We start from the raw sequence: 23894 nt of genomic DNA on the forward strand, positions 1-23894 counted from the left end.
CAGAATTGCAGCAGATAGTAAAGACAACCACAATGCCTTTTATAGTTATGTAAAGAACCTCCACGGCAATACCCAGATTTGCTCTGAGCTATTGCACAATGGTACCTCCTATACCAAGCCAACAGATATTGCCAATATACTGGCCGACAGATTCAGTGCCAACTTTTCCCCTTTCTTCCCGCCCCAAAGGACCAATCACAATACCAGTAGATTGTTAGGCACCCAGTATTACTGCTGCACAGGTTAAAATAGCACTGTCCAAGGCCAAAAATACAGCCTCTGTGGAACCTGACCATATCCCTAGCTGTGTTTTACATGAATTACAGAGTGAACTGGCACCTCACCTGTGTGCCCTGTTCAATCACAGCCTCACCTCAGGCTTTGTCCCCATCACATGGCACACTGCTATAATCATCCCTCTCCACAAAGGAGGAGCGACTACAGATCCTGGGAACCATCGCTCCATTAGCCTGACAAGTCTGATATGCAAAGCTATGGAAAGCATCATCATGGACCTAAACAAGGATATAGGGAATCTCCAAACTCTGGATCCCACACAGTTTGGTTTTGTGAAGGGTAGATCATGCCTGCTCAACTTGGTCGACTTCTTTGAGTCAGTCACCAGAGATGTGGATGAAGGCAAGGTGGTTCATATAGCCTACCTTTATCTGGCCATGGCCTTTGATACCATTCCCCACTCAAGAATCATAGAACAACTCACTAAGCTAGGCATCAACCCCTATATCACTAGGTGGGTTGCAAACTGGCTCACAGATAGAACCCACAGTGTGAAAGTAGCTGATTCAAAGTCAGACTGCCGACTAGTCATGAGTGGAGTCCCACAGGGATCGGTCCTGGGTCCTCTCCTATTTGGTATCTACTTCTCAGAAGTCCAGTCCAACACGAAGGGACTCTGGCTGACCAAGTTCACAGACGATTGCAAGTTGGATGCCATTATTAACTCCCCAAGTGATGCTGACATCCTACAGAAAGGCCTCACTGAGACCAATGACTAGGGTCAGAACCATGGCCTTAAGCTCAATGCCAAAAAATGTAATTCCCTTTGGGAAAAACCCAGTTCCCATGAAGTACCACATTAATGGTAGCCCACTGAACACAGAAGGTGTTCTAAGAGATCTGGGAACACAGGTTGACAGCAACCTCTCTTTTGACTACCACACTGCCACTGTAGTCAGAAAGTTCTATGTGGCACATCTCATTACTAAGGCTTTTGCATCCGGGAAGAAAGGGGGTCATTGTCTCCTTCTACTCTTCCCTCATTAGGCCAATCAAAGTACAATGCCCCATTTGGCATGTACCTCACTAGACACCTGCAACAACTGGAGAGCCCGCAAAAGTACTTCACAAAGAGGATCCTAGGCCTTAAAACACTTGTCCTATATGGACAGACTCAAAACTCCAACTATTCTCCGTCTCATATCACCTACTTAGAGGTGATCGCTGCTCGACTTACAAAGCCATGTCTGACCTAGCTCTGTAAGAAATGCTACATCTAAAGAAATCCCAATCCCTCCGCACCACGAGCTCCAGAGACCTCAACATCATTACCACAATCAACAGAAGATGCTGGGGGGACAGGTTCATAAACCCAGAGACTGCTCATGCTATGGAATAGGCTTCCCATACATGTCAGAGCGCCTCACTGGCCCTCTTCAAGAGAAATCTTAATGAGTGGATGGGAAATAGGAAATTCACCCTGGAGATCACTCCAGTGGCTCTACACGATAGAAGCACTGGAAACTAAGGTTGCATGGCACGATGCCAGGGTAATCCTATGGGCTAGGCTTGTAAAGGCTCCAGGGCCATTAGCCTAGTACACACCTATGAACCTATAAACCTATGAACAAGAGAACAGGGGATAACCAGCATCTTTAGTGTGTGGAAGGAAGGGAAAAGTGTAAAGTACAGGGGGAATGGTGATGTGCGTTACAACTATGAGAAGGTACAGACCTAATATATATACAAGACTGCAGAACACATTAAACATACAGTACTAAACTCTGGATAGTAGTGGCTGTCAGGGATCCAAAGCCTTAGTGAAAAACTGCTTGTGGCCAGGAATGGTGTGGTGGTTGATGTCTGGTGATGACAATGTGTCTTTAACCTAGGGAGAAGGAAACAACAGAATTAAGAATTGTGCAGGTAAAGTTTCAGAAAAAGAACAAGGCAAAAGGTAACCAGTAATAGAAGGTAAATCAGGAGGGGAGATTTAAGGAGTTATGGGAACATTTAGGAAGAGGAATGGAGGAGAAAAAGATGATTGAGAAGCAAATGTAGCAGCTGATACAGTTCAACTTGGGTAGTATTTAAAATTAAACAGCATCCCATAATATATAATAGACTCAGATACACAACAAAATACTGAAACTAAACAGTACAATATTAAAACTTCAACACTAAACTAAATATGGTACACTAAATGCACATAGCTTAAGGCTTATAACCATAGATATCAGGGTATACAACTTTATATTTCTTGAAATATTGAGCATCTAGTTTATCTTATAGCAGTTTACATTGAGAAAAAATATTAGCATTAAACACAGTGAGACGCAAGATCATTACAGTATGTTTCACCAACTCCCCAGAGCAGCCTGGAGGATACACAGCTCTCGGCTCAAATACAGTTAATATAAGCAAATCGAGCCGTGAGAAAATGCACTTAGAATACGGCATACAGTGTAGGTATTCAGATAACAGCTTTACATGTTCTCTGCATACCGCGCTAATTACATTACATTGCAATTTGATTACACACTTACGGTGTCACCATTCAGGTAGCAGCCTTTAAAAACTACGCTATCCACACACCAGTTATGAAACTACTAGAATGTGCACTCAGTTAACTAAATATCGTGCAGTCGATCAGGCAGCAGCCTTATAAATAAGCGCTGCACATATAATTATATTCCACTGGATCATGAAAACTCATGCAAAATGAAACTAGTGCAGGCAAACAGTAGCGGCCTATCAAATGCCAAGTGACAAACTTCTTACATAACTACTTAAATTTGTTCTTACAAAGATTGCAAAATAAATAGATCAGGTAACCGCTTAGTGCTTACTGAGAAACCCATGCTTATTGTACTGCACATTCTCTAGCAGGTAATACAATGACACTGTAGCTCTCATGAGCAAAATTTTCGGGTATCAGTCTATATATTGGGTAAAATCAGGTTGTATTGGCTAGCTTGGGCACTTAAGCTGTTGGCCTAGTAATCTCCTATGAATAAGGAAATAATCCTGCCACTGTTCATCTCACTCATTCAGCCAGTCAGACATGAACTCACCTTTTGCATCCTCATAACCAAACACCTGGGTCAGCTAAAAAGGTCAAACGTTATTTGTCAAGAGGATAGATAGGATTGGAAACCTGGTTTACTCACTTGGGCTTCAAAAGTTGTTGCTCTTTTCAGTATTACGCCCCTTCAGGAGGGCTCTTCGTTTTGTTTTTTTTTTCCAGTCCATGAAAGCTCCATTGTTCTATCTGCAGCATCCCAGTGGAGGACCAATGCACATGCAAATGCAATCAACCTTAAAATATAGTTCAGAATAGCAGTGGGTATTGGCAAGTTTAGCATTTGACTTTTCAGCAAACATCTGCCACTAAAACACGGCCAATCCCATCATTTTTTTATTAATCAAGATGAAAACAAGGCAACAGATATAGCGCTTGTAGAAGTGCATTAGAAAATAAGCTTTGTCACTGAATGTGTTGAACAAGAAAAAGACAAAACTGTGCACAACTACCATTTGTGAATGCACTTAATACTGTACACTACCAACAACTGCAAAGTACAGTTGTGTACACTTACCATAAATGCAGATGTTCGAGTGTATTCATTGTTGCAGTCATTACATTTAGGTAATCTGCTGGCAGGTTGCCCTCAGTCAGCCTGATTAACAAAGTCTTGGGTCCTGCGTCAGTTGCTGTCCCTTCTTCCATGACGTGAGGTAGTCAGGGGTATAAAACATGCAGCCGACGCCATTACATCAGTTTTTCTTGCCCCAGAAGTCAGGTGCCCCCCCTAATGGGGAGCAAATAAACATAAGAAACACAAAGGTATACCTCCAACAAAAAGCAAATACACCAAAAAGGCTTTTAAGCATAGTAAAAGAAAGTAGAGGTATAGCCAGAAAAAGTTAGGGGGCTGGAGGGAGGGTAACCAGGACTGCAACAGTGAATACACTTGAACATCTACATTTATGGTAAGTGTACACAACTGTACGATGTTCTTCGTGTTTCACTGTTGCAGTCATTACATTTGGGTAGATTCCCAAAGCTATGGTTGGGAGGAGGAGTTTATACAGCATTAGTGCCAGCTATAAAGCCCTGCAAGACAGCAGTGGCAAAGCCAGCTCTGTATTTAGAGAAAATTGATAAATGATAATGCTTGGTGAAAGTATGTACAGAGCTCCAGGTAGCAGCTTCTAGGATGCCCCTGGTAGGAACACCTCTGTGAAAGGCTGCAGAAGTAGATGCAGCCTTGGTGGAGTGAGATCTGGATCCCCTGGGGATAGGTTTTCCATGGTGCTTATAGCAGAATTCCATGGTACTTATAGGAGAAATTAATGCAATGGCTTATCCATTTAGAAATGGTTTGTTTTGAAATAGCCTTCCCCTATGCCCCTGCAGCAAATGCTACCAGCAGTTGTTCAGATTTCCTTCGAGGTTTAGTCCTGTCCAAGTAGAAACTATGTTGTCTGTGCACATCCAAGGAATGCAGAATCAGTTCTCCCTTTGCTCTGTGGATTGGGAAAGAAGGTTGGCAAATGAATGGACTGATTAAGAGCCACACTAGAAACCACCTTGGGCAGGAAAGATGGATTGGTCCTGAGAAATACCCTGTCCACATGAAAGATGATGAAAGGGCTCCACTGCCATAAAGACCTGTAATTCAGATATCCTTCTAGCTGAAGTGATTGCTAAAAGGAAGGAGTTTTTTCCAAAAAAGAAACTTTAAGTCTACAGTAGCAGTTGGCTCGAAAAGAGGTAGAGTGAGTTGCTCCACAACAAAGTTAAGGTCCCAGGCAGGAGTTGGAGTTCTCCTGGGTGGTCTCAAGTTTTTTGCCCCTCTGAGATACTGCTTGAGCAGTGGATGAGAGAAGAGGGGAGGTTCTGTGTTATAATTAGCTGAAATAGCTGAGGCATGGATTTTTATGGAGGAAAAAGACAGGCCCTTGTGAAGCATCTCAGTTAAGTATTGCAAAATCTGAGGTAAATTGGGTGCTGCTGTGCTCATCCCTAGAGATTGGGTCCAGGCACAGAATCTTTTCCATTTGTCAGCATAAGATTTTCTAGTACTAGGTCTCCTTGCCTCCAAGATGACATCCATCACAGGTTTGCGGAGGGATGACAAGGGTGAATTTAAGTGATTAACCAGGCTGTAAGGTTCAATGTTGGAAAGCTGAGGGTGCAGAATTTGGTAGTCCTGCTGAGACAGCAGGGAAGGGGTCTGAGGCAGGTGCCATGGAGATAACTGTGACACGCTGCATAGGAGGGGGTACCAGTGCTGGCGCGGCCAATCTGGAGCAATCAAGATCATCCCTGGTTTGTCCTGTTTGACTTTTAGTAGAACTTTGGAGAGCACAGGCAGTGTGTGTGTGTGTGTGTGTGTGTGGGGGGGGGGGGGGGGCGTAGACTGATAGGTTTTTCCAGCTGAAGGACAGAGTATCCACTTTCCAGGCTTGTTTGTGGGGAGTCCTAGTGCAAAACTTGTCCAACTGGTAGTTCTTGGGGGAGGCAAATAGATCTATGTCTGGTATCCCTCATTCACTTGTCAACATGTTGAAAATCCTTGGTTCCAGTTTCCACTCGTGTGGCTCCATGAGGTTTCTGCTTAGTCCGTCTGCCAGTGTATTCAATTTTCCTGGCAGGAATTGAGCTTGTAGGTGCACTTGGTAGTTCAAGGCTGTGTTCCACAATGCCATGGCTAGTCTGCAGAGGGGGTAGGAATGTGTACCCCCCCTGCTTATGTACCACATAACCGTGGTGTTGTCCGTCTTTACCAGTAGTTGTCCTGGAAGAATGTAGTCCTTGAAGGCTGTCAGAGCATTCTGTACAGCTAACATTTCTTTGATTGATATGCAGTTGCATTTGATTTGGGTTCCATTTGCCCTGAATGCACTTCCCTGCCAGGTGAGCCACCCATGCATAGTCTGATGCATCTGTAGTTAGGGTTTGGGTGGCAGGGGGTGGTGTGAATGGTATTCCCTTGTTTTGGTGGCAGGCCTCTGTCCACCATAGGAATTCCAGGCATAGGCAAGGTATGATAAGAATAGGCTGCGATAATGTTGACTCCATAGACATTTTAGATACCACTGTAGTTTCCTCATATGCAGTCCTGCATATGGAATTAGAAGAATGCAGGAGGCCATGAACCCCAAGGCTTGCAGTATTTGTCTTGCAGATAGCGGGGTTTTTGTGGCCACTTGTCTAAAGTAAGTTACCAAATGAATTTGCTTTTCTGGCATGAGGAAAGCCATCTGGGCAGTTGTATTCAAGCTTGCACCCAGGAATGTAATTTGTTGACAGGGTACCAGTTGTGATTTCTTTTCATTTATGGTGTACCCCAGACAAGTTAGAATCCTTTTTACAAATGCCAGAAGATTTAAAAGTATGCCCTGGTTTTCTGCCCGAATTAGACAATCGTCCAGATACGGATATATTTGAATATTTGAATGAAGTTATGCTCCTTAGTAATGGATACCAGCGCTGTCTTGGCCAGTCTGGAGCTATTAAGATGCCTTTGGGTTGCTCTGTTTTGATCTTCAGTAACACCTTGGTCATTAATGGTAGAGGTGGGAATGCATATATTGTTAGAGAGTTCCAGCTGAATGAGAGAGCATCTATTCTCCAGGCTTGTGGATGTTGTGTCCTCGAACAGAACCTTTTCAGCTGATGATTGAGGTGGGAAGCAAAGAGATCTATGTCCGGCCTCCCCCATGCAAGAGTTATTTGTGCAAAAATGTCTGGATGCAACATCCATTGGTGCGGGTCCAGGATGTTTCTGCTTAGACTGTCCGCCAGAACATTGTCCCTGCCCGGAACAAACTGGGATTGCAGCTGTATTTTCAGTTTCAGGGACTTTTCCCAAAGAGTCATTGTTAGTCTGCAATGGGGGTAAGAATGAGTACCTCCCTGTTTGTTTATGTACCACATAACAGTGGTGTTGTCTGTCTTTATTAGCAAATGACCTTGTTGAAGATATCTTCCGAAGGCCTCGATTGCATGAATTACTGCTAACATCTCTTTTTGATTGAGGTGAAGATGCCCTTCCTGTGTGGTCCATTGCCCTTGAATGCATCTGCCCTCCATGTGCGCCCCCCATCCATGGTCTGAGGCGTCTGTTGTAATGGTTTGGCTTGTTTGAGGATTGATGAAAGGCATACCTTTGTTCAACTGGCTTGCTTGGGCCCACCACAGAAATTCCCTTTGCAGACATGGGATGAGTGGAATAATTGCTTCTAAGTTGTGGCTGTGCTGAGACCATAAACTTTTTAGGTACCATTGTAATTTTCTCATGTGTAATCTTGCCAGTGGAACCAGTAGAATGCAAGATGCCATGAAACCCAGGGCCTGCAGGATTTTCCTTGCAGTCATCTGGGTGAGCTTTGCTAGGCTTTTGAAGTAATGTGGTAATTGTTCTTGCTTCTCTTCTGTGAGGTAAGCCATTTGTGATTCTGTGTCTAGTTTGGCTCCTAGAAAAATTATTTGCTGGGATGGCAGTAGTCTTGATTTTTGTAAGTTGACTGTGTATCCCAAAGCCTGTAGTAAGTGAATGACATAATTCAAGTTTTTTGTCAAGGCTTGCTTGCTGTCTGCTTGTATGAGGCAGTCGTCCAGGTAAGGGTATATTTGTATCCCCTGGAGTCTGCAGTGTGCAATTACTGATGCCAGGCATTTCGTGAATACTCTGGGCGCAGTAGATAAGCCAAAAGGCAATGCTGAGAATTGATAATGCTCTGACCCTGCAAGAAATCTGAGATATCTTCTGCAACTGTGTCTGATTGGAACATGCAGGTATGCCTCCTTGAGGTCCAGAGTAACCAGCCAAGACCCCTTGCCCAGCATGGGAAGGAGTTGCTGGAGCGTCAGCATTTTGAATTTTGGTACAATGAGAAAAAAGTGGACAAGTCCAGTATAGGCCTCCATTGCTTTTCTTTTCTTGGAACAAGGAACAGTCTTGAGTAAAATCCCTGGCCTTGTTCCTGAGGAGGTACCTTTTCTATTGCTTTGATTTTTATCAGCTTTGAAACTTGCACTAATGCCTCTGCCCTTTGATTTTGTGGCAGGTTGGGCATGCCTTGTCTTGTTGGTAAAGTATGGAAGTGGAACCTGTAGCCTTGGTCTATTATGTCCAGAATCCATTTGTCCTTTGTTAAAATGTGCCAATTTTTTGAAAATAAGGATAATTTTCCGCCTAAGGGTGCTTCTCTGAGTCTTGGTCGGCGGTGTGAAAGTCAAGTCATTGTGATTGTCCCTGTGGAGCAGTAGAAGTCCCTGCGCCACCTCTCTGATTAGTCGGTTGCCATTGGCGTCCCCTGTAGGAGCCTCTGTATTGCCCTCTCCCTCGGGCACGCCTGTTTTTTCCCCTTTGAAACTTGTCAGTGTCTGGAAAGGACCAATTCTTAGAAGGCCAATTCCTGCTGAACCTTGGTGGCTGAACCTGGAGGAAATCTTTGACTGTTTGCACTGATGTAGCCTTTTCCTCAATTGATTTCAACACATCCTGAGCATTAGCACCAAATAGCTTGTGTTTTTCCAGAGGTGCATCTAGAAGCTTTACTTTAACATGATCTGGCAATGCCTGTTCTTTCAACCATGCATGTCTACGATGACGCCCCTGTCATAGCTGCCCTACATGAAGCTTCCAATGCATCATAACCACACTGAAGAAAATGATTGCTAACCTGCTGAGTATTATGAACCAAATCCTGCAAGGCCTTTCTATCTAAAGGCTCAGGAGAGGCTAACTTTTTCTGCAAATCATCCATTAAGAAATCCTGATACTGAAACATATGAAAAAGGCAATTTAAGGGCCCTCATGGCAAGTGTGGTTGAGGTATAAACTTTTTTGCCCCACCTCTCCAGGGACCTAGCTTCCCTGTCTGAGGGCAAAGGATTTTTGACCGTGGATGTGGCCACCCCTTTGGGCCCCTGAGAAATTGTTTCTAGATCAACAGAATGGGCCTTAAAGAAATGTTTATGAGTTTCAGGAACCCTGTAGTATCTGTCCGGCTTGACAGGAGCAGGGGGGAGAGAATCAGGAGAAGCACTCGAATCTGAGTACACATCATCCAGTACATCTAACACTGGAGGGATAGCTAAAGGCCTGTGCTGGGGAAGCTTAAGGAAGGTACGAAGCCTTTTCCTGGAGTCGGAGAATTCCTGGCCTTACCACTGAAAATGCTCTCTCATGGAGTGGAGAATTTCCCCAAAAGAAATATCCTCAGGAGGAGAGGCAGAAGGAATAGATTCCTCCGCATCAGAATCCTCGTAGGCCTGGAAGGACTCTTCCTGGGTATCTGAATGATCAGAGTCACCAGAGGCTTCATCAGAAGAAAGGGTGTCTGTATGCTCAACCCTGGGCCTTTTGTCTGAAGGTGGCTGAGAACCTCTGTCAGGATGGGCCTGGGATCCTCTGATTAAGGAAATTAGATCTGCAGCTAAAGTCATGATTTGTTTATCAGTAGTGGGCTGAGGCAAAGATTTAGGAGGGTGAGACTTAGCCTGGCTGGAAGCCTTAGCACGTGTGTAGGCCTTGATGGACATAGACATAGGGGGCCTAGCCACCCCACGTGCTGGAGTAACCTTGTCCACAGGTATGGTCTCAGGCAAATCCAGGGCTTCAGTTTCTGGAGGAAAATCAACAACCGGCATCAGTTCCAGGGCCGAAGTGATCAGTAAAGCGGTGTCGTCGGTCTGGTGCGGTGGAGAAACCGCCTCAGAAGAGACCGATGCACTCGCAGTAGTTTTTGGCATGGTGTCGGTGGAAGTCGCGGGCCGAGAAAGTTGGTCCCGGCCTTTCCTTTTTTTGGAAGTATGTGGAGTCTGTTGTTCCGACGGCATGGTATAAGAGAATTTTTTGCCAAAAAAGTCTTCAGCAAACTCTGCCCGGTGCCTGAGTGTGTGCTTATTGAAGCAAGCACAGGCCGAGATGTCGTGGTCTGGGCCAAGGCAGGGAAGGCAGTAAGTATGGAAGTCCTTATGAGGTATTTGTTTACCACAAGACAAACAATTAACTTTTTCAGTTTTGTCTGACATCGGCTGAGGCAAGAAAAGATTCTTAGCTTTCTGATGACTTTGGATACGTAAAATACAGGAGCTGACCGACCGGCACTTGCGAACTGCTTCTGCTTCGGGCACTGTGCGGCAAGAAAGACGGAGGAAGATGGCGTCGGCTGATGCTTTTATACCCCAGCCGCTCTGACGTCGGGGAGGAGGCGACATCAGCCGACGCCGGACCCAGACTTTGGAATCCGGCCGACCGAGGGCTGCCTGAGGCAGGACAACCCATATGTAAGGACTGCAGTTGCATTCCTGAAGGACATCTTCAGCCTTGTTGCCAAACAGGCTTTGCTGATTTAAAGGAGCATCCAACAATTTAGCTTTAACATGATCAGGCAAAGATTGCTCCTTAAGCCAACCATGCCTTCTAAGCACAGACCCAATAACAGCAGCAATGCAAGAGGTCTCTAAAGAATCAAAACCACATTGCAAAGTATGTTTTCCAACTTGTTCAGCAGAATGCATTAAATCCTGTAAATCTTTATTTTCCACACATTCAGGAATCAACATTTTCTGTTTGAGCAGTCCAATAATATGCTGTTGATATTTTAACATATGAAATTGGCAGTTTAAAGCTCTGATTGCCAAGGTTGCAGAAGTATAAACCTTTTTACCCCATCTATCCAGCCCCCTGGAGTCTCTATCAGAAGGGGAAAGGATTTTTTGTCATAGAAGCCTTCATGCCCTTGGGCTCCTGAGAAATAGTCTCGGGATCTGCAACAGGATTTTTGAAAAGAAACTTGTGGGACTCAGGAACCCTGTAATATCTGTCAGTTTTACTAGGAGCCGGAGGCAGGGAATCAGGGGCCAAACTGGATTCCGAGAACACATCATCAATGTCTAGTACAGGAGGTATAGCTAAAGGCCTATGCCAAGGCAGAAGGAAATCCCTAAGCCTCTTTTTTGAATCTGAAAATTCCTGGCTTTCCCAGTGGAAATGCTCCCTAAAAGTAAGTAAAGTTTTCCCAAAAGAAAAATCCTCACGAGGGGAAGCAGAGGGAATGGAATCCTCTGCATCAGAATCCTCATAAGTAGGTATGGACAAATCCAGGTCATCAGAAGAGTCAGAAGAAACAGAATCCTGATCAGAAGATTCATAATCAAGCTCAGCCCTAGGCCTCTTGGTGGGGGGGGGGGGTTGACTACCCCTGATTAGAGTAATTAAATCTTCAGCCATTTTTATCATTTGTATTTTAGACATAGGGGCCTGAGCATGTGGCCTGGGCGTCAGTTTTTTAGACATGGATCGAGATTTAGGCCTTACTAATGAAGGCGGTGTCGATTTAATATGCAAGTCTGTAGGCCCGAATACACCCTCAGAAGCCGGTGACTGCACAGCGGCTCCGGACCCATCCAAGGTAGAGACATCAGCGGGTTCCATAGTTGAAGTTCATAGGTAGGTACTAGGCTATTGGCCCTAGGGCCTATATAAGCCTAGCCAAAGGTACCCTGGCTTTCGCCACCCAAGAAAATTATTTTCCTGTGCCACTGTCGAGCAGAGCCACAGAAGTGATCCCCGGGGTGAATTTCCTATCTCCCATCCAATCAAGATTTTTCTTGAACAGTGCTAATGAGAAGCTTTGTTTGATATAGACAGGTAGTTTGTTCCAGCGTATGGGAAGTCTCTGGGACAGGAATCTATCCCTCCAGAATGTTCTGTTTATTGTGGTGACGAGGATTAGGTCCCTAGAGCAAGTAGCTCGTAGGGAATGGGATTTCTTTAAGTGGAGCATGTCTAAAAGCTCTGGGTTTGACATAGCTTTGTGTGTTAGGCAGAGATCGCCTCTGAGTAGGCGATTTGCAATGGAGTAAAGCTGCAGTTTTTTGAGACTGTCTGCATAGGGCATCTCTTTGAGGCCGGTAATCCTCTTTGTGAGGTATTTCTGTGGCCTTTCCAGCTGTTGTAGATGTCTTGTGAGGTACATACCAAAAGGGGCATTGTACTCTATAATGGGTCTAATGAGTGACGAGTAGAGGGGAACAATGACCTCTTTTTTCCTGGTTTTGTGATGAGGTGTGCCACATAGAAGGATTTCCTGACTACTGTGGCGATGTGATTATCAAAGGAGAGACTACTGTCCACCTGTGTCCCAAGGTCTCTTACCACACTTTCGGTGTCAAGTAGACTACCACCTATGTGGTAGTTCAGTTTTTACCAAAAGGAATGACAATGCACTTTTTGGCATTGAGCTTGAGGCCATGGCTTTTGACACAAGGCATCTGTCTCAGCGATTTTTTCTTATATATTTTAAGTACATTATTTGTTGTAATCAATATGCTATTAAATGGATTGTTAATATAATACGCATTTGATTAACATATGTAAAATCTATGTATTTATTTTTTAATGATGGCTTAAAATGAATGTGTTTTTAAAAATAGGAAGGTCTTAATCTATGAGGTCATCAATAGGGTTATCACGAGTATATTTAAACGAGATTTACCCTAGTATATGTTGTTTAGTCTGATGAAGGAAGGATACAAAGCCTCCCGAAAGTTCTTGTGTATTAATAAAGTGCTAACATCAAAAATCGCTACATCGTGATTATTTTCACCTATTGGATTTACTATAATCGCTATCTGCAGAAACCTTCCTTTGTGGTTTTCGTTTTATTTACATAGGGATTTATACCTAGTTTAGTGAATTTATCTAAAATTCCAGAGTGGGAGATGGTGTCAAAAGCCTTGGTGAGATCTAGATAGGCTGTGTGAACCACCTTACCCTCAGCTACGGCTTTGGTGACTGCTTCAAAGAAGTCCATCAGGTTTAGGAGACATGATCTGCCTTTTACAAACCTGAACTGGGTGGGGTCCTGAGTTTGGAGATTACCAATGTCATTGTTTATAAATTCCATGATGATACGCTCCATAGCCTTGCAGACCAAGCTCGTTAGGCTAATGGGGCGGTAGTTTCCGGGGTCTGTGGTGGCTCCCCCTTTGTGGAGTGGGATAACTGTCGCTGTGCGCCATTCAGTGGGCACATAGCCTGAGGTGAGGCTATGATAGAAGATGGTACTTAGGTGGGGTGCCAGTTCGTTTTGTAGTTCATGTAGAACACAGCCTGGGATGTCGTCAGGTCCCATGGATGCTGTGTTCTTGGCTTTGGATAGTGTTTTTTAACCTGTGCAGCCGTGATTACAGGAACTTTGCATTCTTCTGGTATAGAGATGGGCCCTTTAGGGGATGACAGAGGGGTAAAGTTAGCACTGAACTTATCTGCCAGGATGTTGGCAATATCCGTTGGTTCTGTATATTTAGTGCCATTGTACTGTAACTCAGAGCAGATCTGAGTGTTGCCATTGAGATTCTTGACATAGCTATAGAATGCTTTGTGGTTGTCTTTAGAGTCAGTGGTGATTTTGTTTTCATAACTAGCTTTGGAGGATTTTATGAGGGATCTCAGCTTCTTACTGAAGCTGACCTGGGAGTTTCTCCAATCATGGGATTTTACTCTTTTTTGCAACAGTTTCTTTCTTCTATTGTAGAGTTTGTTTATGACAGGGGACCACCAGATTGGCTTCCTTTTTTTGGAGGATAGCATCTTGGTTCTGTTCAGGATTGCACGATCCATGCACTCATGTAAGTGCTTATAAAGTGCATTTGTGTAGGATTCAGCAGTCATACCTCTATTGTCAGTCAGCATGGGTGTCTAAAGTTTGTCACTCCTGTCTTAAGAAGCGTGAAGATGGCTTTGGAGAAATTTTTTACTGTGGTTTCCCTAATGGGGGGTGGGGGAGGGATGTGGATATCTAGGGTGATTAGCTTATGGTCGGATCTGACCAATGAGAAATTGACCTCTGGTGTGGAGCACCGGTTGCCCATGTTGGTAATAACCATGTCTAGGATATTGCTGCGCCTGGTGGGGGTGTGGATAAGTTGATCCATGGCATTGGAATTTATGAATTCCAGAAAACGTTGGGCACAAGAGTTGGTACACGAGTAGTTTTCCCAGTTAATGGTAGGGTAGTTGAAATCGCCCATTATTAGGGTGTTAGGCTGTACCCTAATATTTTCCAGTGTATTAAGAAATGAGGCGTGGGAATCCTGGGGCATGGTGGGGGATCTGTAGCAAGCTACAATTTGGATTGCGGTCTTGCCCAGAGTTAGTTGCACTTGGATAATCTCGGATGCATTATGCTGAGCAACTAGCCTGGAGGTGTGGATATCCTTAATGAATATGGACACGCCTCCGCCTTTAGTGTTTCGGTCCAGGTTAGGTGGCCGAAAGGTGTGGTATGAATTACAGCCTGGTAATGCAGGGGTACTCTCTGGAGCCTTGAACCTGTCACTGCACAGATGTCGATGTTCTCCATTTTAAGGAGTGCCTCGAGAGAGTGCATTTTGAGGTTTAGACTTCTAGCATTGAGTAGCAATACCCTCAGATTCTTCTTGCCTGTACCTGTTAGGGTGGTGAATTTGTCATTTGAACCTTGCCTAAAAAAGGCACTATAGGGGTGGCTAGAGCCTTAGCCAGTATCTGGAATCCCAGGGGCGACAGTTGCAGGCCATCTCTGGCAAAGCATCGTGGCTTGTTGATCATGTCATCCCAGGCAGACAGATACTGGATCCCCTTAGAATGACACCAGAAGCTTAGCCAATTGTCAAAGTCAATCATTTTGTCCTTGTACTGTGGTATCATTCTGGGTGATGGCAGGATGCTACTCAAGGCTAGGGTCATACCTGCCTGGGCTACAAGATCGGACAGCTCCTCCATGTCCCTTTTCATGTAGTCCAAGGAGGTACGTCTCAGGTCATTCACACCAACATGGACAATGACAGTCATATTTGCACTTGTTTGTGGAGTGACCTGAGTGCATGCATTATGTGGTGGATCCTGGCACCCAACAGGCAGCTGACAGTAACTTTCTCCTTGTTTAGCCTGGTGAGTGGAACATAAGTGTGCCTGACTATAGAGTCACCTATGACTACAGTATTGGGTACGTTGTTATGCATACCGGACTCCGAATGGGTCTCAGTAGAGGCCTGTGAATCAGAAGTAGCAGGTATCAGGGGCTGCGAAAACACCTCAGTGAGTACCGGCGAACTGGCAACTGACTTAGGAGAAGCATCGTCAGCAGTTCTGGGCCTCGGTGGCCTGTCTCTGTCTTTATGTTTGCGTTTTTTCGGTATCCTGGTAGTTGGATGGCTAACCAATGACATTTCTGGATAATTAAACTGAGAACCGAAAAATTTTGAGGCAAAAATATACAGACGACAGATAGTGCGCTGATTAAATAAAGCACAAAACTGACAGCAAGGTACGTCGTGGTCAGGGCCTAGGCAAGGAATACAGTACGAATGAAAATCTTTATGAGGTTTTTGCTTTCCACAAGTAATGCAATTATTAACTATTACTGACATCGGTAAGTAGCAAGAAAGTTTCCCCAATGGGGTACTTAGCTTTAAGTTGAAGACATCTGTTCTGAAACTCAAGCGAAGATTTCAGGAGTCTGCCGACTGGCACTTGCGAACTGCTTCTTCTTCGGGCACCGCACGGCAAGAAAGACTGATGTAATGGCGTCGGCTGCATGTTTTATACCCCTGATGACCTGATGTCATGGAAGAAAGGACAGCAACCGACGCAGGACCCAAGACTTTGTTAAATCAGGCCGACTGAGTGAAACCTGTCAGCAGATTACCCAAATTTAATGACTGCAACAGTGAAACACAAAAAACATCCACATTTTACTTAGTGTTCTCCATACTGGTATCCTAGGTACCACGCTTTCTTTCACGGTATCATTCTCTTCTGTACTATGTTCAGTAATGCTGCATCTCTGCCAAACACTGTCTGTATATGGTGAAAATGTTAAATGCACCTATGCAGAAACCAAAACTCAGAACAAGAAAGTTCACTTTGTCAAATGTACCTACATAGAAAAAGTACAGTTTTGTACCTACCATAAATGTAGATGTCTGATAGGTATGCATCTGCAGTCCTAACATATGGGTTGTCCTGCCTCAGGCAGCCCTTCGGTCGGCCGGATTCCAAAGTCTGGGTCTGGCCTCGGCTGATGTCGCACTTCACCCGACGTCATAGCTGCTGTTTATTGGGTATAAAGGCATCAGCAGACGCCATTTTCCTCAGTGTTTCTTGCCCCAGATGCCAGGTGCCCTCTAGGAAGGCTAAATTTGGATAAATGCAAATAATTCCAAACAGTAGAGAGCAAACAATATAAAAAAATATATATATATATATATATATATATATATATATATATATACACATACATATATACAAACAAATACACCATAATAGATTCCCCCAGCTAGCTAAAAGAGGGGTAAATACCCTAGGAATACCACAGAGGGGAAAGAGGGTGGGTAATCCTGACTGTAGATGCATACCTATCGGACATCTACATTTATGGTAGGTACAAAACTGTACTATGTCCTTCAAGGATGCATCTGCAGTCCTAACATATGGGTAGAATACCATAGCCAAACTGGGGGAGGAGGCACTAAGATAAAGATGGTGTAGTTAAGATCCCTTGCAAAACAGCAGTTGCAAAACCTGCTCGGGATCTAGAATATAAGGGAAGATTATAATGCTTGGCAAATGTATGCACGGAGCTCCAAGTAGCAGCTTCTAAAATGTCTTTGGTAGCCACTCCTCGTAGGAAAGCTGTAGTGGTGGCTGTAGCTCTTGTGGAATGAGGTCTGATATTTTCAGGAGTTGTCTTTCCATGAAAAGAGTAGCAAAATCGAATGCAATTTCCTATCCATTTTGAGATTGTCTGTTTTGAAATTGCTTTTCCCTGCATTCCTGTTGCATATGCTACCAGAAGCTGGTCAGTTTTTCTGCTGGTCTTAGTTCTGTCCAGATAGTAGCATAATTGTCTGTGCACATCCAAGGTATGTAGCAGTCTTTCCCCCCTGTTCTGTGGGTTGGGGGAGAATGTAGGTAAATGAATCGCTTGGTTCAATGATACTCTGGAGACCACTTTTGGCATAAAAGTAGGGTTAGTTCTCAGAGAGACTCTGTCCTGATGGAAGATAAGGAAGGGTTGTACTGCCATTAATGCCTGTAACTCAGATACCCTTCTTGCTGAAGTGATTGCTAGCAGGAAAGCAGTTTTCCAAGACAAGAACTGTAATTCTGCTGTTGCTGCTGGTTCAAAAGGAGGAAGTGTTAACTTTTCCAGCACAAAGTTGAGATCCCATGTAGGTGAAGGTGGTTTCCTTGGAGGTTTTACATTTTTGATTCCTCTCAAGAACTGCCTGAGTAGAGGATGAGAGAAGACAGGAGGATCCATGTTGTATTCTGCTGAAATTGCTGATGCATGAATCTTAATGGAGGAGTAAGACAGGCCATTGTGGAACAGTTGTGCTAAATATTCCAGGATGTGTGCTATGTTTGCCAATGAGACATTTTCTCCCTTTGCTGCACTCCAAATGAGGTATCTTTTCCACTTGGCTGAATAAGTCTTCCTTGTGGAAGGTCTGCGTGCCTCCAGGATAATTGTCCTTAACCCTCTGGGATAAACCTGGGTTATTTTGTTTTATGCAATATTCCAAGCAGCTAGCTGCAGTGTTTTCAAGTTTGGATGTAGGGTCTTGTAGTTGTCCTGTGTTAGAAGTAAGGGACATAGAGGTAGAGGCCATGCGTGTGTCCGAGACATGCTTCTCAGTAGCGGGTACCAATGTTGCCTCGGCCAGTCTGGAGCTATCAGGATTACCCTTGGCTGATCCTCTCTGATCTTCAGTAGAACTTTGTACATCAAGGGAAGAGGTGGAAATGCATACACTGTCAGGTTTTTCCAGCTGAAGGAAAGGGAGTCCACCCTCCAAGCAAGTGGGTGGTATGCTCTTGTACAGAATTTCTTCAATTGGTGGTTGTGTGGGGAGGCGAACAGGTCTATCTCTGGTAGTCCCCATTTCTTTGTTATGGCTTTGAAGATATCTGGATGCAGCATCCATTCGTGAGCATCCGTGGTAGTTCTGCTAAAGGTGTCTGCTAGAGAATTTTCTTTTCCTGGTACAAATCTGGCCTGAAGTTGAATGTTGAGATTCAGGGCCACATTCCACAGGTCCATTGCCATCCGGCATAGAGGATATGAATGTGTACCTCCCTGTTTGTTGATGTACCACATGACTGTGGTATTGTCGGTCCTTATCAGCAGATGACCCTGTTGAAGGAGTGGGTCTGAATGCCTGGATCGTATGTTTCACTGCTAGCATCTCCTTTAGATTTGTGTAGATTCAGCTGGTCTTGGGTCCATAGGCCTTGAATACACTTGTCCACCATGTGTGCCCCCCAACCTAGGTCTGAGGCGTCCGTGGTGATGGTCTGGCTTGGATGAGGTTTGTGGAAAGGCAAGCCTCTGTTCCACTGACAGGCCTGAGCCCACCACAGGAATTCTTGCTTCAGGCATGGAATTATTGGAATCTGGGCTTCTAGACTGTGCTTGTGTTGAGACCATACATTCCTTAGGTACCATTGTAGTTTTCTCATATGCAGCCTGGCATGTGGAACCAATATTATGCATGATGCCATGTAGCCCAGGGCTTGCAGGACTTTCCTTGCAGTACGCCGAGTTTGTGTTGTTAATGTCATGAAGTAGGCTGGAAGTTGCTTTTGTTTTTCTTCTGTGAGAAAAGCCATCTGAGTTGATGTATCCAGTTCTGCACCCAAGAATGTTATCCTTTGGGATGGTACTAGTCTTGACTTTTGCATGTTGACTGTGTATCCCAAGGCTTGCAACAGTTGTATGGCATTTTCCAAATCTTTTGTTAATTTTGCCTTGCTGTCCGCTTGTATTAGGCAGTCGTCCAGGTATGGGTAAATTTGAATTCCCTGAAGCCTGCAATGAGCAATTACTGATGCCAGGCATTTCGTGAATACTCTGGGCGCAGTAGATAAGCCAAAAGGCAATGCTGAGAATTGATAATGCTCTGATCCTGCAAGAAATCTGAGGTGTCTTCTGCAATCTGGTCATATAGGGACGTGCAGGTATGCCTCCTTGAGATCTAGAGTCACCAGCCAAGACTCCTTGCCCAGCATGGGAAGAAGCTGCTGGAGGGTCAGCATTTTGAATTTTGGAACAATGAGGTATGTGTTCAGTGCGGACAAGTCTAGAATAGGTCTCCATTGATTTTCTTTTCTTGGTACAAAAAAAGCCTGGAGTAAAATCCTTGGCCTTGTTCCATAGGTGGTACCTCTTCTATAGCTCTCAACCTTAGTAAGTTGTTGACTTGTTTTAGAGCGTCTGTTTTTTGGCTTGGTGGTAGGTTTGGCATTCCTCTCTTTTTTGGTAAATGTGGAAGTGAAACCTGTAGCCCTTGTCTATTGTTTGTAAAGTCCATTTGTCTCCTGTAATGTAATGCCAGTTGTCGGAGAATAAGGCTAGCTTTCTGCCCAAGGGTGCTTCCAGTTGTTCCCTGGTAGGCGGAACTAGGGCCAAGTCATTGTGTCTGCCCTGTGGAAGTGGTTGTAGTTGAATCTGTGGCAGTATTTTTCTGGTTGGTAGGTTGCCACTGACGTCCCCTGTAGGCACCCCTAGATTGACCTCTGCCTCTGGGGCATCTATTTCTGCCTCTCTGTGCTCTGGAGTTATCTGGAAAGGACCAATTCTTCGAAGGCCAATTTCGGCTAAACCTCGGAGGTTGGACCTGTAAGAAATCCTTGACTGTTTGGACAGATTTTGCTTTTTCTTCCACCTTCTTTAGAACCACCTGTGCAGGGGAGCCAAACAAACTTTGTTTCTCCATGGGAGCATCTAGGAGTTTTGACTTAACATGGTCTGGTAAGGATTGTTCTTTTAACCAGGCATGCCTTCGAATCACTGTTCCAGTCATAGCTGATCTAAAGGAAGCCTCCAGTGCATCATAGCCACATTTTAAGAAATGGTTACTGACCTGCTGAGAGTTATGTACCAAATCCTGAAGGGACTTGCGATCTAAAGGTTCAGGAGAAGACAGTTTTTTGTTTATCTGTTCTAACAAAAATTCCTGGTACTGAATCATGTGAAATTGACAGTTCAAGGCCCTGGCCGAAAGAGTAGCAGAAGTATAAACCTTTTTACCCCATCTCTCTAATGCTCTAGATTCCCTTTCAGAGGGAAGTGGGTTTTTGGCAGAGGCAGCTGCCACACCTTTAGGGCCCTGTGAAATGGTTTCAGGGTCTGCAACAGGAGCCTTATACAAATGGTAATGTGTGTCCGGGACCCTGTAATATCTGTCTGGCTTGGCAGGGGCCGGAGGAAGAGAATCAGGGGCAGTACAGGCATCATTATATGCATCATCAACAACGGTTAGTACTGGCGGAATGGCTAAAGGCCTATGCTGTGGTAAGTGTAAAAAGGTCCTAAGCCTTTTCCTTGAATCTGAAAAATCCTGGCCCTGCCATTGGAAGTGTTCCCTCATAGCATGCAAAGTTTCCCCAAAGGAAAATTCTTCAGGAGGAGAAACAGAAGGAATGGATTCTTCTGCATCAGAATCCTCATAAGGAGAATATGGGCCTTCGTGAGGGTCTGAAATGTCTGAGTCATCCGAGGAATAATCTGTAGAGACAGGTTCCGGGGGTTCAGTCCTAGGCCTCTTGTCTGGAGGGGGCTGAGAGGCCCTGTCTGGGTGAGGTTGGGATCCCCTGATCAAAGAAATGAGATCCTCAGCTAGGCTGAGCATTTGCGAACTAGAGGTAGGCCTATGTGAAGGAGTTTTAGCAGGTAAGGCCTTAGAAGATTTAGCTGCTTTAGCCCTGGCAAAAGCCTTGATAGACATAGAAGCAGGGGGTCTAGCAGCCCCACGTGCAGGGGTAGATATGTCTAAAGGAATAGTGTTTGACAAATCCTGGGTGCCTGCTTCTGTAGCAGTAAATTCAGTAGCAGATTCAGCCATGCTCTGTGAGGCCTCGGCTATCGGAGGCATGCTTTCGGCCGAAGGAAGAACCGGGGGCTCGGTTTCAGCCGAAACCGAGACACTCGCGGTTGGCCTAACCGAGTGTCGGTCCTTTTCCTTGCGCTTTTTAGCTAATTGAGTAGTCGGAGTCTCCGAAGGCATTTTGTATGCAAAAGCGGGACCAAAAAACTCCTCTGCAAACTCCGACCGACGTCTAAGTGTCCGTCGGTTGAAGGAAGCACAGGCTAGACAAGCTATGTCGTGGTCTGGGCCTAAGCAAGGAAGGCAGTAAGAGTGGAAATCCTTATGAGGTATTTGTTTCCCACAAGTTAAACAATTATTTACTTTGTCTGACATCGGCTGAGGCAAGAAAGAGTCCCCAACAGGGTACTTAGCTTTTTAGAAGTCTTCGGTAGTAGAAATCTCTGGATCTGACCGACCGGCACTTGCGAACAGCTTCTGCTTCGGGCACCGCGCGGCAAGAAAGACTGAGGAAAATGGCGTCGGCTGATGCCTTTATACCCAATAAACAGCAGCTATGACGTCGGGTGAAGTGCGACATCAGCCGAGGCCAGACCCAGACTTTGGAATCCGGCCGACCGAAGGGCTGCCTGAGGCAGGACAACCCATATATTAGGACTTCAGATGCATCCTTGAAGGACATCAAAACATTGTACATGGAAGTTTATACCATCAAATGTACCTACACAGAAAACAAAACCCAGAAGGAATGGGTGTTCTTTTGAAAAATCTCAACAGGACAAGGAGTAGCCAGGGCTGTCTAGATCATGCAGATGTTACCAAAATCAAAAGCAGTCTCACTACAGCCCTCTGCAGAAGGCTGAACAGAGGACAGGTACAGAGAAATGTACTTTCCAAATCAAATACTGACCACCACCTATTACTTTTAGGGATCAATATGGAGGTAGCATTGTGCTAATGAAAATGAACGAGGCAATCAAGAGCAGGCCTAACATGAAGACTATGTCCTATTCCACTTTTTGACTTTACACAAACATGGGGTAGCACTCAGAGTTCAACAAAGAATAGTGAATCTATGAACCACAACGACCCTTATCAAAAGTGAATGCTGTTCTCCAAAACCTAAAATGAGGATCACTATGGGAAAAAGTAATTACTTGGATTCAATGGAGGAAGATGAACATAAACGCTACAGATCAACATAAGCCAGGACAGCACAAAGAAGTTTATTTACTTCCCACAGATTCTGATAGAAAGTGCAGATTCTAACCATATTTAGGACATCTGTGAAGTACAAATGAGATCTCCATCCCAGAAGTAACACCTATAAGAACACCTATAAAAAGATATCCTGGATCTGTAAATGAAGCCCGTCAGGGTCTACTTACAAGGATGTCAGTCCAAGTCAAGACAACTAGGCCACAGCTCAGAATTTATATGATCTTGTTTTTGGTCAACAAATATGCCACTTTTTTTGGGAGAACAAAATTACTCCAACACCTAAAAAAAGCTAGTGGTTTCACCCCTCAGAGCATTAACTTTCTGATTTTCCAGAGTAGAACTTCACATGGAATATTTACTGCACATGTATATGGTGTTCATGATGCAAGGAGCCACACCTACTTATGACATGTATGTTAATTAGTCTGTCTTCTATGCCATCAATGTTTAGCTAGTACAAAGAGGTTAGTCGGCAGACTGGAAAATCCAAAACAGGGTAGGGGTCAAGTTCATGCATGTTTGGTAGCAGGGGCCATACCTCTCAAGTGTACCTCATTATGAGGAACGTACCTCATTTGAGGTCTTAAAAAGTTCATCTTCCTCAAAGTTCCACATTGAAAGAATATGTCACACATTCAGTATTTGGAACTTTTTTCAGTGAAATCCATGGTAAATAGAATGTAATCATATTAATTCATTAAAAGATCTTATTTATAAGTGAAACTAGCATATTTAACCTTCCTATAGCCTTCCTAGTTGAAGTTGTTAGTAAGCCATTAGTATGTGTTCCACATTTTGCCCATTTGTCCCACATTATGAAGGCTAGTGTTCCTCATTTTGGAGATGGAAGGTTGAGAGCTATGGCTATGGCAGGGGCTGTGTGCATCTTTTGTCACAACACGCTCCAAGCTCAAAATACATTTCAGACATCACAAAAAAACAAACAGCGAGCATGCATTCAATAACACTGGAAGTTTTAAGAAACAGGGTTAAGACTAGGAGACAACCGAGTTTTTTAGCTGTGAATGTGATTCCCCTCACTCTCCACTTGTGAAAATGGACTACCCCCCCCAAACAAGTGATTTAATTTCACACTGACCCCAAGTCACATGTGAAAAGAATAGTGTATGCCCTGGGGCTTGCATAGTTAGTAAACAAGTTGTGCAAATTACTATAAACCAACCGCAATGTTGGTAGTTAACTAAATGTAATTTAGGCAAACCCTGCCCTCTAATAAAACACAACATAGTATAGTAGATGAAATGCTCAACTTCCTGTTTCACTTTTAGTTACTTCTCACAGCTGTTTTGTTTGTTGTTAGTTTCTTTTCTATCAGTTCTAGCGAATCATCAGGAAAGACATTCCAACCCTTTCCTGTAATTGTTACAGCACTGTTGTGTTGTCAGCTCTTGGACAAGCATCACTAAATGAAAATCAAACAGAACAGGAGAGGAAAGTACACGATACACCAGACTTATTTAATACTCAGAAGCCTCACTGAAAAATGCAGCACTGTATACAACAAACTTCCAATCTCAAG

General features: G+C 44.3%; 1 protein-coding gene across 4 annotated transcripts in view; it reads right to left on the reverse strand.

Moving 5' to 3' along the window:
* RALB (RAS like proto-oncogene B) overlaps positions 1 to 23894 on the reverse strand; it is an 810790-nt gene that overhangs the window by 362357 nt on the left and 424539 nt on the right. The gene's annotated exons all lie outside the window — the stretch shown is intronic.

Source organism: Protopterus annectens, chromosome 2.part0 (assembly GCF_019279795.1).
Source record: "Protopterus annectens isolate FY-2018-M chromosome 2.part0, PAN1.0, whole genome shotgun sequence".
NCBI lineage: Eukaryota > Metazoa > Chordata > Ceratodontiformes > Protopteridae > Protopterus > Protopterus annectens.